At 41.9% G+C, this 14,778-nt stretch overlaps 1 long non-coding RNA gene across 1 annotated transcript in view; it reads right to left on the minus strand.

The window, feature by feature from the left end:
- Positions 1 to 9,335: 9,335 nt before the first annotated feature.
- The window catches only part of LOC132663806 (uncharacterized), a 43,732-nt gene continuing 38,289 nt past the window's right edge, over positions 9,336 to 14,778 (minus strand). The window contains exon 4 of the long non-coding RNA XR_013551573.2: positions 9,336 to 9,628. This is a non-coding gene — a long non-coding RNA (uncharacterized LOC132663806). The remainder of the gene's footprint in view (positions 9,629 to 14,778) is intronic.

Raw genomic sequence — 14,778 nt, forward strand, 5'->3', positions numbered from 1 at the left:
GCCTGGAGCCTGCTTCATTTCTGTATCTCCCTCTCTCTGCCCCTCCCCAACTCGCACTCTGTCTCTCTCACTTAAAAATAAACATGAAAAAACAAGTTTAAAAAAAAAGAAAAAGAAATAACACAAAGAAACAAAGAAAAGAAAAGAGCCAAACAAACAAGCAAACAGACTCTTAACAATAGACAACAAATTGATGGCTACCAGAGGGGAGATGGGTGGAAGGATGGGCAAAATAGGTGAAGGGGATTAAGAGTACACTAGTATACTTACCATGGGGCACCTGGGTGGCTCAGTCAGATGAGCATCCAGCTCTTGATTCCAACTCAAATCATGATCCCAGGGCCATGGGATCAAGCCCTGCATTGGGCTCCATGCTGACCGTAGAGTATGCTTAAGATTCTCTCTCTCTCTCTCTCTCTCTCTCTCTCTCTCTCTGCCCCTCCTGTTTGTGTGCACACACATGCATGCTTGCTGTCTCTAAAATATATATATATATATATAAAATATATATATATATATAAAATATATATATAATATATAAAATATATATAATATATGTATATTATAAAAATATATATTAATATAAAAATTTTATAAGAAATATATATATATATTATTATTATGAAGAGCACTGAGTAATGTATAGGACTGATGAGTCACTATATTATACACCTTAAACTAATATAACATTGTATTTTAATTATTCTGGAATTAAACATGTGTTTAAAATATTTATAAGTGGATGTGTGCAATTCAAACTCCTGTTGTTTAAGGGTCAATTGTACTTGCTTCGAGGTTTGTGGTAAAAATTAAATGATGTTGTCCATGTAAAGTACTTAAAAGTGAAGTTCAGTAAATACTAGTTTCATTTGTCATTGGCATCATCATCCCCATCACCATTATCATCATCGTCACCATCATCATCAGTAATATCATCACCATCATCATCACCATCACCATCATCATCATCATCGCCATCACCATCATTGTCATCATCATCAGTAATATCATCACCATCATCATCCCCATCACCATCATCACCATCACCATTATCATCATCATCATCAGTAATATCATCACCATCACCATCATCATCCCCATCACCATTATCATCATCATCACCATCATCATCAGTAATATCATCACCATCATCACCATCATCATCACCATCACCATCATCATCATCATCGCCATCACCGTCATTGTCATCATCATCAGTAATATCATCACCATCATTGTCATCACCATCACCATTATCATCATCATCCCCATCACCATTATCATCATCATCCCCATCACCATCATCACCATCATCAGTAATATCATCACCATCACCATCATCATCCCCATCACCATTATCATCATCGTCACCATCATCATCAGTAATATCATCACCATCATCATCACCATCACCATCATCATCATCATTGCCATCACCATCATTGTCATCATCATCAGTAATATCACCATCATCATCATCACCATCATCACCATCACCATTATCATCATCATCGCCATCACCATCATCACCATCATCAGTAATATCATCACCATCACCATCATCGCCATCACCATCATCACTATCCTCATCAGTGATATCATCACCACCATCATCATCACCATCACCATCACCACCACCACCATCATCACTATCACCATCATAACATGCTAGGTTCTCTCATAGACATTGGGAAAATGGAGGTGAATAAGATGTAGTTCCTATTACCAAAGGGACATTAATATTCTAAGGAAAATAGACACAAACTGTAAATGTTGTCATTCAGGTTTGAACAAGGGACTCTAAGATTATAGAAGAAGAACGGGAAACTGTGGCCCATGGAGATCACATGGCTTGCCCAAGAACATCCAATGTGTTATGCATAGTGCTGGAACAAGAAGCCCAGCATTCTGTCCTCATTGAAAATAAATACAACCTCCCCCCCCCAAAAAAAAAACCTTTATAAGAAGATATTTCAAGAAACTAAATGAAATTAACGTCCTGAGTCTAACCTCTGCAAATTGTCCAATAGTCTCTTCTATTTTCCCACACCTCGGGGACTATCAAACAAAGATTTTTACTATTTTCTATTCACAACTCAGTTTTAAATCAGTAACAAATGGTGCAAAACATGGTACATGTATATACATATGTGTAATCTCGTGTGAATGTGTAAGTACAAATATTCAGAAATGTGTGTCTGTAGGCACATGTAGCTGTATATAGCGATGCATACTTGATCCCTATGCACAAACATTAGTCTGTTTGTGGATAGCCCATGTGCATATCCATATGTGACCATGCATATATTTATACACAGGCATGCATGTGTTCAAACATACATCCACACAGATACATATGCACAGAGGGTGTTTTGACAACACTGTGAACAGCTCCAGCAGCAAACACCGTGGAGATTCCTATAATTTAATTCAGCAATTGTCAGTAAACTTTGATTCTCGTTCGGGAGGAGCTGGGATCTCCAGCTGCACTGGAGCCTTAGCTCTCAATCATCTTAAGTCAATTAAAACAATGCTTTAAAGCATCAGGCTTCTGCCTTAACTGCACATCTAAAATATAGAGTTTGTACTTCATTCCAAGTAAATCAGACAGTCCTAGATCAAGAATAGAACTTGACAATGGGTCTCAAGTGCTATAACAACTTCAGGAGCATGCTTGAGATGCCCATCATTCATTCTCAGTCCCAGAGACTCTAAGTCCAGACCCAAGGGTCTATGTTTTACAAGCCTCATCGGGGACTTAGATGTGGTGGTTTGTGGAATATCTTTTGAGGAGGACTGCATTTGAGATGATCTAAGCCTCCTCATTTTGCAAATGTAGATAGAGATCCCAGATGGTGATGTGACTTTCCAAAGTTCTGCTGTTGTTAATGGCAAGATGGGATTTGCAACACAGACCTTGTGCCCATTTCTCAGCAGGTTTGTGTATGGTGTTATTATTTTACCTGTGCAAGTCCCTCATCTTCCAACAGGGTTTTAAGCTTCCCAGGGTAACCTCTTTCTCCTCATTCTCTCTTTCTATTTCTCCCCTCTCATTTCTATCCTTATCTCTATCTCTATCTCATCTCTATCTCCAGTATTTGGATACACATGATAAACCAAATGAAGAGAGCAAAACGTGGAGAAATGCATAAGAAAAATAGCTTGGTGGAAAAGGGGGTGGCCTGCGTCTGGAAGAGAGTGAATAGTTACTGAGTTTCTATTTTGTGACAGGCAGTTTGTTAGAGCTTTCTATCAGCTAGAACTACGATTGCCTGCAAGTAACCGAAAGCCTAACCAGAGGACTAAAACTAATAGAAATTTATTTTCGTTGGTCAAATATGGATCCAGAGTAAGGACTTGACAGTATGGAGACTGGTAGCTGTATGTTAACAGGTCTGTTTGCCATTTCCTTGTCACCTCCTAGTCACAAGATGGTTGCTGCAGCTCCACCCATTGCATTTGAAATCAAGGCAAGAAGAAGGCTGGCTAGACATACCAGTTTCATTTTTCCTTTTTATTGAGGAACAAAAGTTTTCCTAGAAAATTTCATGAGGCTTTAGATTATGTATAACCGGAGAAATATTTAGCTGAAAGATTGTTCTGAGAAGTAAAATGGTTTATTTGTTGTTAGCAAAGACGAAGAAGGATCGGCTTTGGGATATTTTGCATCTTCACACTTATATCATGATGGAGAAGGGAAGGAATAATCCATGTGATATAAAGACAAAACAGTCGGCCCTTCTTTGCCAATGTTTTGTAGGTGATGATGGGAAAATTGTGTTTTCATGCAGCAGGCAGCATTCCAAATTTACTTTACATACCAAGAACTGAACAAATTTCCTTTACATACCAAGAACTAGGTGCTGTAAATATAAGATAGAAATAGACATGATTCAAGCAATGGTTACACTTAAGGACCAACCGTGGGAGCAACATTGAAATTCAATATAACATGTGCTACAATGGAAACAAAGTGTTCTATTTTTGCATGCCATTTGCATGCCCCTCTAAGCCTTGATTTGCTCTCCCTATGTCTTAGGACAAAGAACTAAACCCCACAAAGTTCAATATGATCAGAACTGGGACCACCTTACCAGACTCATCCCTTCTCATTCTGGGCACACATCCATCACAAGCTTTCTGTAATTACTGTAATGGGCCAAGCTTCTTCGTACCTCAGGCCCCTTGCACATGCCATTCCCTCTGTTTAGAATTATGTTTTACCCACCTCAACACACTTCACCTATCAATCTCTATTCATTCAATCTCATCCCTCATATGATATCTAGCCCCTTTGACTAGACCATATCCCACCCTTCTAACACTCATAGTGCCCGTCACATTTTGCTAGTATATGCTTGTGTGACAATTTGATTGATATATATTTCTTGCCCTATATTTTAGACTCTGTGAGGGAAGGGGCTATGTGTACTTGGATAACCATTTCACCTCCAGCACCTAGCACATAGTAGGTACTCAGTAAACATCTCTTAAATTGATGGACACATGAATGAGTAGAATGAAGCCTCAAGTTCTATTTAGGCTCCATGAGGTCTATAGCATTTGAACTTGTCCTCCTCGATCCTTTATTTTACCACCTCTTAAATAGATAGGACACAGTGATGATCGCTCAGGGGTTTCCCAGCTTTATTTTTTACTGAGACCTACTCCTGAGCTCTGACTCCAACGCTGCCTTTCTATGTGACCCTGGGCAACACGCTTAACCACTCTCAGTCTCAGTCCCCTTCTCTGTGAAACCAGTAGAGATGATCTCTAAGGCTCCTTCCACACCTGAAACATCAGTGAGTTTTTGAAACTCCAGAAGGAACATGAAAACCACAGGATGAGAGCCGGAGGGATTCTGCTGAGTTGTGGGTTTTGCAGGTGTATCTCAGCAGGTTCCCGGGAGCCATTCTTGAAGGGACTCAGCGTGTTACCTGGACTAATTTATAAAGGAAATGAAAAGGAAATGGACTCGTTATAATGAACACCATTAATTCACCACTCCAGACTTCACTGTTTGAACAGCAAGTATCAAGCCATTCAATTGTCATCTGTCGATTGAATTCTGCTATTTTGCCTGTTGGAAATGACCGGCCAACACAACAGCGTGCAGACAACGACATGACTACTAATTAGCATATATATTGTTTGTCCTGGTATAAATTTATGGCAAACAGAAATATTTTACACTCCAGTAAAGTTAATAAATGAAGCTTTGGGCTATAAAAATTTCATGTTCCTTTGTGCAAAGGTCAATTATAAATAGTTAAGCACATATTCATTCAAAAGTGTGAGGCCTCGCAGCCAGGAGAATGAAATATATTCTGGTCAATTTACACTCTGGCTGGACTTGCCTCTCATTTTATAGCTTTGATGACATCCCTCTTTGCTGGTCCACACTGGCTGGTTCCTAAAGAACTCCTCTGGCTAGAGAGACTGAATGAAATGAGTATGTACATGTTCCCAGGTCTGGTTTGACACCCACAGTGTATTCAACAAATGTTGGTTTATACTGAAGGGGACAGCCCATGTGAGAGAAGGAGGAAGGGATCCAGAGCAACTCCTAAAACCCTTTGCTCATGGCAGGAACACTGGATAGATAGGGGTTCTGGTCCCAGTTCTGCTATGAATCCACTAAGACACCTTGGCAAAGTGACTTTCTCCTCTCCGTGCCTTTTTTTTCCCTCTCCCAATGAAAAGAATGGATTGTATCGGTATTCCAGTAATCTATGGCTCCATAAAAATTACCCAAAGGTAGGTTGGTTTGTTGTTTTTAAAACATTAATCATTTTCGTACATCTCGTGCTTTTGTGGTGAGGAAATGAGGCTGGGCTCCATAGCAGATCCTTCTCTTCTGTCTCAGTGGAGACCGTAGTATTTCCCTGGCAGACGGGCTGGTGTGGAGAGTGCAGGATACCTACTTTATTTGTCTGGTGCCTTGGGAGTATGGCTAGAAGGCTGTGCTCCGCTGAGACTGCTGACTGGAGCACCTATGGGTGCACACCCTTCCAGCACGGCATTGGCAGGATAATCAGACTTGGCATATGGCACCTCAGGCTCTAAGAGAGTTTTCCAAGGGGCAGGAGGTGGAAGCTGACAGTTTCTTACAATCTGCACCCAGAAAACTGGCATGGCACCCTTTCTGCCACATGCTACTGCAGAAAGCGATCGTAGGGACTACCCACATTCAAGTAGAGACAACATAGACCCTGCTTCTTGATGAGGGCAAGATCAAAGATCTTTCAGCCACCTTTAAGCTGCCACTATCTAAGCTTTTGATTTTGCTCCATATTGAGAAGTGTTACATGGAAAAGGATTTGGTGGATAAGTACATTGAGAAAGTTGAACCACTGTTTTTAAACAACCAGACACCTCAGAGTCTTTTACTTATCCTTCATTCTGTCAACACTTACTGTTCACTTGTGAGGCTACAAAAAATGTAGCAGTGAACAAAATGGAGCTTGCCTGCTAGTGAGGAGGGGGAGTTAGGCAATAATAAAAGAAACACATAATGTCTGGTCCTGGTAGGTATGTATTAGGAAAGCAGGCTGCAGTGACAAAATTTACATTTTCAGACGGGGCAATTAGATGGGTTGAGAAAAGCATATGTCAGGAGGTAGCTGAATAGTTAGAATGGAAGCCATACAGAGAGTCCGCACCGTACCAACAGCAGGGTCCGAGGCCCTCGGGGTGGGTGGGTTATTGGCCGAAGTGGCTGGGGTGGAGTGAAAGAGAACCTAAGAGCATAGTGTTGAGTCAGAGAAGTAGGCAGGGCCTTGGGGAGCCAGGAAAGACTTAGGAATTTATGGAAAGGGTAATGGAAAACAACTGGAGGTTCCTGGGTAGGGGTAGGATACAGTTTGACTTTCAAAAGAGCTCTCTGCCTGCTCTACAGAGAATAAACAATGAGGAGTAAACACGTAGAGGACTGGTTAAGAAGTCATTGCAGTATTCCAAGTGAGAGATGATGACGTTGGCACAACCAGTGATGGAGATGAGACTAGGAAGTAGGGGCACTGTCTCCTCAGATGGGTATATTTTAAAGATGGCTCCCAGGCCCTTGAGAAAGACATTTCTGGGTTATAAAACTTGCAACAGTCTGGGAGAAGATTTACATCTCAAAGGGACAGAGAAAGAATTTAACACTGGAAGTTTTCTGAAGCAAACGCTCTACGAAAAGGCAGGTCGTGTTCAGGAAGAAACCTGTCGAAGGCTTAGTTAGACTAGGGGCAGTGTTAAGACTGCCTGCTCACTCTGTCATCTGATGCTTCCAGGTTCGGAAACTTTGGCACTTGAGATGGAATCTCAGCAGCCTGGGGCTGTTCTGCCACAGACTGCAAGACCCTGCACAATTACACTAAATTATCTTTGTCTCCACTTGTTAATTCTTCTACCTCAAAGCCTTTGCATGCTTCTTTTTTTTTTTTCCCCCGGAAAGGATCTTCTACCAGATCTTGGGGTGTCTGACCTCCTTATTTCCTGCCAGTCTTCAGTCTTAGTGAGGCCTACCCTGACCACTGTATTTAAAGCAGCAACTGTCCCTCTGCTGTCCTCTCTCCCCTTTATCCCTTATGTACTATTTCATTTATTTATTACATTTCTTGTTTATGATCTGTCTCCTTCTGCTGGAATGGCAGCTTTATGGGCCCTATAATGTAGCCCGTCATAGAATTACTTATGATAAGAAGAAATTTAAAATTAAAAACACTGTAAGGGACAACATTAGAGGAAGCATCAAGGAAGCTGATGCCTCTACTCAGAGGAATAGTATGCAATCACTTAAATTATGTTTATAGAGAGAATCTATCAGGAAAGCATACATATAGAGAGGATAGTTTAAAAGGTTCACGTAAGTGCTATCTTATAAACACCAAAATTTAAAAAAATAACTATGAATAGAAAAAAAACATTGGGAGGAAATGTGTCATGGCATTCATAGAGATTTTCTTTAGGTGATATTATATCTATACTTATATATGTATATTTATATCTAGATAAAAAGATGCCTATCTATATTTATATAGATATTTAATGTTTTATTCTTTTCTTAACCTTAATTTTTTTTAATTTTTAATATTTTTTTAATTTATTTTTGGGATGGAGACAGAGCATGAGTGGGGGAGGGGCCGAGAGAGGGAGACACAGAATCTGAAGCAGGCTCCAGGCTCCGAGCTGTCAGCACGGAGCCCGACGTGGGGCTCAAACTGGTGAACCACGAGATTGTGACCTGAGCTGAAGTCAGACACTTAACTGACTGAGCCACCCAAGTGCCCCTAATGATTTGCAACTTTTAAATAATGAGCAGGTTTGTTTTTAGTATGGAAACGTAGAATGTTTAAAAAATTAAAGACTCTATAAGACTCTTAAGATTATAAACTTCTGGTCCCAAATTTGGGACACATCCATGTCATCCAAACTGCCTTGGTGCTTATAATGGGCCATGTCTTAAAATTTTTTAACTGATTTATTTATTTTGAGAGACAGAGAGAGCCCAAGCAGGGGAGGAGCAGAGAGAGGGAGAGAGAGAGAGAAAACCAAGCAGGCTCCATGCTATCAGCATGGAGCCCGATACAGGGCTCGAACTCAAGGACGGTGAGATCGTGACCTGAGCAGAAACCAAGGTTGAATGTCTAACCTACCGAGCCACCAGGCGCCCCTAATGGGCCACGTCTTGATGTGTATGAGGTATTGAGAACAGAGAAAGCTGAAGCCTATCTTTTGAAAAACTCCCATGGAGCAGTTTGGGGACAGAAGCATGCCCACAGGGTGCTTTGGGGACCCCGCATACCACAGAGAGGAGCTGGGTACGCAATGCAGCAGGTATTATCAATATTAGCCCAGTAACTAGGCAACTAAAAGATTTGTAAAGAAAGCACAGCATCACGCGATATGCAGGGATGTGTTTTAAGGAGACACGGTGGGGATTAACAGCCCTGTGATTCATGGAAACAGCAATTTGTCACCAGCGCTATCTGCAGCCGGTAGGGGACAAAGGTAAAGACAATGCAGAACTGTGCCAAGGAGCTGAGTGATAAGCACAGACGGGCAAAGCACCAGCATGACTTTGCTTTAATTATTCTGAGCCTTCCTCTAAGCAAAGTCTGGGGGCATTGTTGTCCCACTTTTCTTTGTTTTCCTGTTTGTTTTTAAACACTGAAGTCAGTTTTTCTAGGCTGTCTCCTTGGACCAAAGGGAAGACTCTTGTTTTATTGCATACCTACTAGGTCCAGCCATTAGCTACAGTGGTATCTTTTAAACCTCTCCGTTACCAGCAGCATGGGCATTATTATTATTCTTATTTCAGACATGAGTAAATTAAGACTTACCAGAGGTGATGGTGCAGTTTTGTTACAAGATTATACATTAGTAGCTGTAGGCTCTTTGTATACAATTCCTGGCTACCCAGCCTTCCTCAATGTCCGCATCTACATTGCCAATTAAGTTATACTTGTGTATTGAGTGTTTCCTCTGGAGCTGGGTTCAGAGAGACCTCTAAACCTGTTGCTCAGAGTTGGAGAATTACAGACGATTGCAAAAGGAACCACAGCATTTGGTGTTGGGTCTGTCAGTTGTCCAGGCTGCACACTGATGTGACAAGTTCACAGGCTTCTCAGCGTTCGATTTTCTAGCAAAATGGAAAATGCAATTACAGTATTCCATAAAATATCGTTGTTGGTTCAAATATAATTAAGCATCTTATTAAATCACTATTTTACCAAGTGGGATGCAGAGACTCTCCAGGGCTTCCTTAGAGAAAAACAGAGGCTGCTCTGAAAGGGGCGGGGGGCGGGGCAGTACATCTCCAGGGAGTTATAGTTAATAACCAGAGTTCTTAGGAGAAAGTGCTGCAAGGCGACTCCCTTATAGGGCAGACTCTCTTATTAAGAGTTTAATGGTAAAGTTGACTGAAGCTGACTCTTTCCATTACAATAGCTTTGGAATTTATTTCCTGGGGATCCACTTTCACTGCTTGACATTACGGGAGTTGGCTGCAGGGAGAAGATCCAGGAGGTGAAACACCACTTGGGGAGATACTTACCTTGTCAAGGAGAATAAAAGAAGCCTCCATTAGAAAGAACCTTAAGGACTGAGCATTTACTGTGCACCTACTATGCTCCAGGCACTGGGTAAGGATATTGTCCATTTTATTTAGAGAGAAAGAAGATGAGCTATTAAGGTCCACGAACAGACTCACATGTCACTGAGCTTCTTTTCTGTGCCAGGCACTGTGCAAAGGTACCGATCAGGCAGTTTCTCACTGATTGCCACGACAGCCTGAAGAGGCATTTAGCAGGTGAGGAACCAGATCACAAAGAGATTAACAAATTGCCTGTGCCACATGACTAGTAAATAGGAGATATGCTATTGATTTCCAGAATCTTCATCTTTGGCCACTGTTTTAATTGGCAGCTAAGAAAACTGAAGCTCAGACACTAAAGAACTTATTCTACACTAGAAAACACCTCATGCAACATTACAAGTTTAAGGGAAGACAAACCTCATTTCAAAACCTAGTGCTGTTCTAGGATTGTAGGCAATTGACTTTGCCTTTCTGAGGCTCTCGCCAACGTTACTGACACAACAGTGGTCGTTAGAATCATGCAAAGGACTTGTTGAAAAGTCCAGATGGCTTGGTTCCACCCCCAGGGTTGTTGATTCAGTGTGTCTGGGTGGGCCAGAGCACTTGCATTTCTAGCAAGTTCCCGTATGACACCGATGCTGCAGACTGGGGACTCCACCTGGACAAACCCCACTCTGCCATACTCAGAATTCAAACTCTGGTTGTCCCTGGACTTAAAGACAGACTTGGCTGTAGTATCCGGGACATTGATGTTGGAGACTTGGTCTGATCCTTCCTTCTTCATTGCCTGGTTGTGTGGTCTTAGGCAAACTTACTGGTTCTTCTGAGCCTCATACTGCTTCCTTTGTCACCACGCTGCTGATGAGGATTATAGGGAGTGTTGTATTGGAAAGTATCTAGCCTATGATCTAGCCAAAATATTCAATAGATACCGATTGTCAACATTAGAAAATTATCAAGATTATTTCCATGGTGCATGGCTTCAGACTTTCTTTACTTTTTTATTCACTAAATATACCAAGCGCTGCAACATTTCTTGCAATATTTTCATTTCTTCAGTCTCTGTATTCCTAATTACCAAAATATGCTGTAGGTCCACTGTAAACCATACAGAGCAAACCCTGCACCTACACCTCCCATCATTATTGCTGGAGAAATATTACATATGTAGTTTTAGTTCAGAAGTCATGATTCACAGAATCCCCTAGAAGACAAGGTACTAAGTGTTTTTGAATCTTAGTTTCTGTAACCATCAAGGACCAGGAATCACCAGGGAGGAAGCCCAGAGATAAAAGTCAAGTTGGAAGACGGGTAAGTCCTTAATGCCAGAGGGACTGTGTCTCAAATTGAGAAGCTTCTCACCCTCTTCCATTAAAAAGGCATTGCTAGTGAATCTACATTAATAACTGTTGACCAAACCAGTTAGAAAGTCTATTGGATTAAAAAATATCCTTTAGTAGTTAAGATAAAACCTTACCTCTCCCAGCCCGCTCAACCCCAAGCAGAAGCCACTAAATACTACATTCTTTCTGTCCCATCTTTTGTTCAAGTTGAAAATCAGTCCATCTGGTTCACCTTGAATCTTGAGCTGCATATTTTTAGCAGCATAAGAACCTATGTTGCCAGCATTGCTGGGGAAAAGGCAGAGCCCACGGTGTTCTCTAGCCAGGAGGAGGGCAGGAGGCTCAGAGGAGCTGAGTGCCTGAAGTTGGATGGTTCACCAGCCTTGATTCTTAACTAAGGAGCATGCTGGCTGGTGCCATGACCGAAGGACCGTGGGCCAGGAGTTAGAATTTCCAAACAGGAACTCTGATCTCAGGCCACCAATTCTTTAATGATCAAGATCAGTGTGGGAAGAAGGTTCAGAGTAATAAAGAGGGCTCTCATGTACTATTATTATAATTAATACCAAGCAGTATCTATTAAGGAATGGACATGTCATGTAGTAGGAATTATAATAGTTAACACTCATATATGCTTGCTGTGTGCTGCTCACTGTTCTAAGTGTTCTACCTTTGTTGGCTCATTTTATTATCATAACATTTCATAGATGAGAAAAACAAAAAACAAGGAACTGAAAGGTTGATGAACTACCAGGTGCTGTGTCATTAATTATCCTGTGATTTCGAGGGAAGGGTATTCTTGAAACCCTAATTTAGCAGATGAAAAAAAATGAAGGTGACTTCCCTGAGATCACACAGCTTGCTTGAGACAGAGCTGATAGATTCTGAGCCCACAGAGTAGAAATCTTTGCTAGATTAGTCTGAAGGTTTCCCAGAGGGGATGAGGCTTGATAGAGCTTTGAAAGACGGAACAAACCATATTGAAGAGTGTATCTTGTTAAGATTCAGGAAGCCCAAGTTTGGAGGAAGGTTTTCAGGATGGCCCACAGTCCCTGTGCTGGTTAGATGTCCAGGGTTATCAGAAAGGCCAGGTGTTAAAATGGATAGAAACTCTGTCTGGAATACCCTTCCTATGACAGATCCATATAACAAACTCCTGTCATCTCCCGAGCCCTCCCATCAAGGGTCATCACTCTCAGAGGCCATATCTTGCTCTCCTTCAGTCTTTGGGGAAGATTTTTTCTCTTTTTCATTTGCCCCCATGATTTCTTTACTTACTGTCCTGCAGATCCTTAATAGGAAGACCTATTTTCTTCACTAAAGTGAGGAGAGCAGAGTCTTGCCTCATTGGTGTCCTCGACCCTGTCGCTAGCAGGGACAGTCACACAACCAACACTCGGTAAGTGTTTAATTAATTGTATGAGTGGACTTTTCTCACCCAGGCAACATTTGCCTCTCCTAATGTAAAAGATGGCTAGACCATTAATTGCACAAACATTTATTGGGGTGCTCTGAGCAGGACGCTGTGGCAAATGTGGGGGATACACGTGTGCACATGACAGAATAGATATAATTTAATAGAGGACACAGCCAACGAGCAACTTATGTTTTTTAACCATTTGCATCCCCCCAAAATTCATATGTTAAAATACGAACCCTCAAGGCGATGGTAGTAGGAGGTGGGGGCCTTCGGGAGGTGATTAAGACAGGAAGACAGAGCCCTCATGAGTGAGACCCATGCTCTTATAAAATAGGACTGACAGAGTTCCCTTGTCTTCCTGCCATGTGAAGTGACATTAGAAATAACAGCCATCTAGGGAGCGGGTTGTCACCAGACACCAAATCTGTGAAGGCCATAACCTTGGATTTTCCAGCCTCCAGCATTGTGATGAATAAATAAATAAATTAACTAATTTATAAACCACCCAGTGTTTTAGTTACAGCAGTCCAAATAGACTAAGACATCCATATTTCCACTGAATCATTTATCAAAAATCATAAGCATTTATTCTATGGCATGGACCGTGCAAGGTACTGAAGATAATCTTCAATGAGATCTAATCCCTGCCCTTAAAATGCTTACACCCTAGCCAAATCCCCAATCATAATCAATGAACATAGCCCTGGGATTTTAGCTACAAATATAGAACTAGCAATTGAAGCAATCTTGCCTGTTATGGCTGCAGCCTGGCTTGCAGAATTTCCTCACAGCTCCCTCTTTCCTCCTGGGAAAAGAGGACCGTGGTTCCCAGGACACCACGCAGCAGTGACATTTCCTCTGGCTATTAATCGGCACCTTGCCGATGAATCTGCAGCAGCACCGTGGGGACAGGGGTGTGGAGGAGGCCTCAGATGCTATTTACTGTCTCTCCAGAGAAAGTCTCTGACCTCAATTTCATTTCTTGTTTTTATTGACCCATTTCATGCTAGTGGAGTGAATTTCAAAGCCCTTTAGGGACAAATCAGCTTCTCTTGTCCTTGTTAAGTGGACATACTCCATGTGGTCATGGCTGGACACAGCCTTATCATTGGAAAGATAAGTTCTGCAGTGCTTGATTTGGCTGCAGTTACCCAGAGTGTGTCTAAGTCCTCAGAAATCAGGCTCTAGTGGCTGCATTTCATGAGCAGAACCTAGGATGGGTTCCACATTCTGAGCCTAGTTTGAAACAGGAGGAGGGCAGACAGAATGATTCTGTCCCTAAATTCAAGTATACTCATGTTTCCCCAGGGAGACACCCCCACTGAAGGAAGACTGTAGAAAGGAATTGCACAGGACCGAAAGACAGAACGAAAAGTAGAAAGAAAGAGGCAGTAACAGAGGAGGAGATAGAAGACCTGGGGCGTTGTGACTAAGCAGAGAAGATTCCCAGGAGGAAGAGGCGGGACATTAAAATGAGCAAATTGGATGGATGCATCAGTTAAGGTGGAGTGTTTCACTGTAGTAACAATCTACTCTGAAATCTCAGTGGCTTAAATCAACAAGAACTTATTTCCCATTTAAGCCGCATGTCTATTGTGTGTCAGAAGTATGTTGTGGCCATTGCTGTCTTTCAAGAATCCAGGTGACAGAACAGGCAGCCTCACAACCACGGCTGGTCATTGTGTCAAGGGGAAACTGAGTTCAGAAGGGTCTCACACTAGCAGTTAAATGCTCTAATAGCGACACACATAACTTTTGTCCATCCTACATTGGATGACCTAGTCACATGGCCCCACTCTCCCAAAAGGGGCCAGAACCACGTGCTCAGGAGTCAGAGAGCACTAACATCTACCCCAGGGGAGCCGGGAATTGAAGGAAAGCCCTCAAAGGCGTTAATGCCAGTATATTGTTTCAGAAGTGGACAGGTCTCC

Source organism: Panthera onca, chromosome D4, assembly GCF_046562875.1.
Source record: "Panthera onca isolate mPanOnc1 chromosome D4, mPanOnc1 haplotype 2, whole genome shotgun sequence".
NCBI classification, from domain to species: domain Eukaryota; kingdom Metazoa; phylum Chordata; class Mammalia; order Carnivora; family Felidae; genus Panthera; species Panthera onca.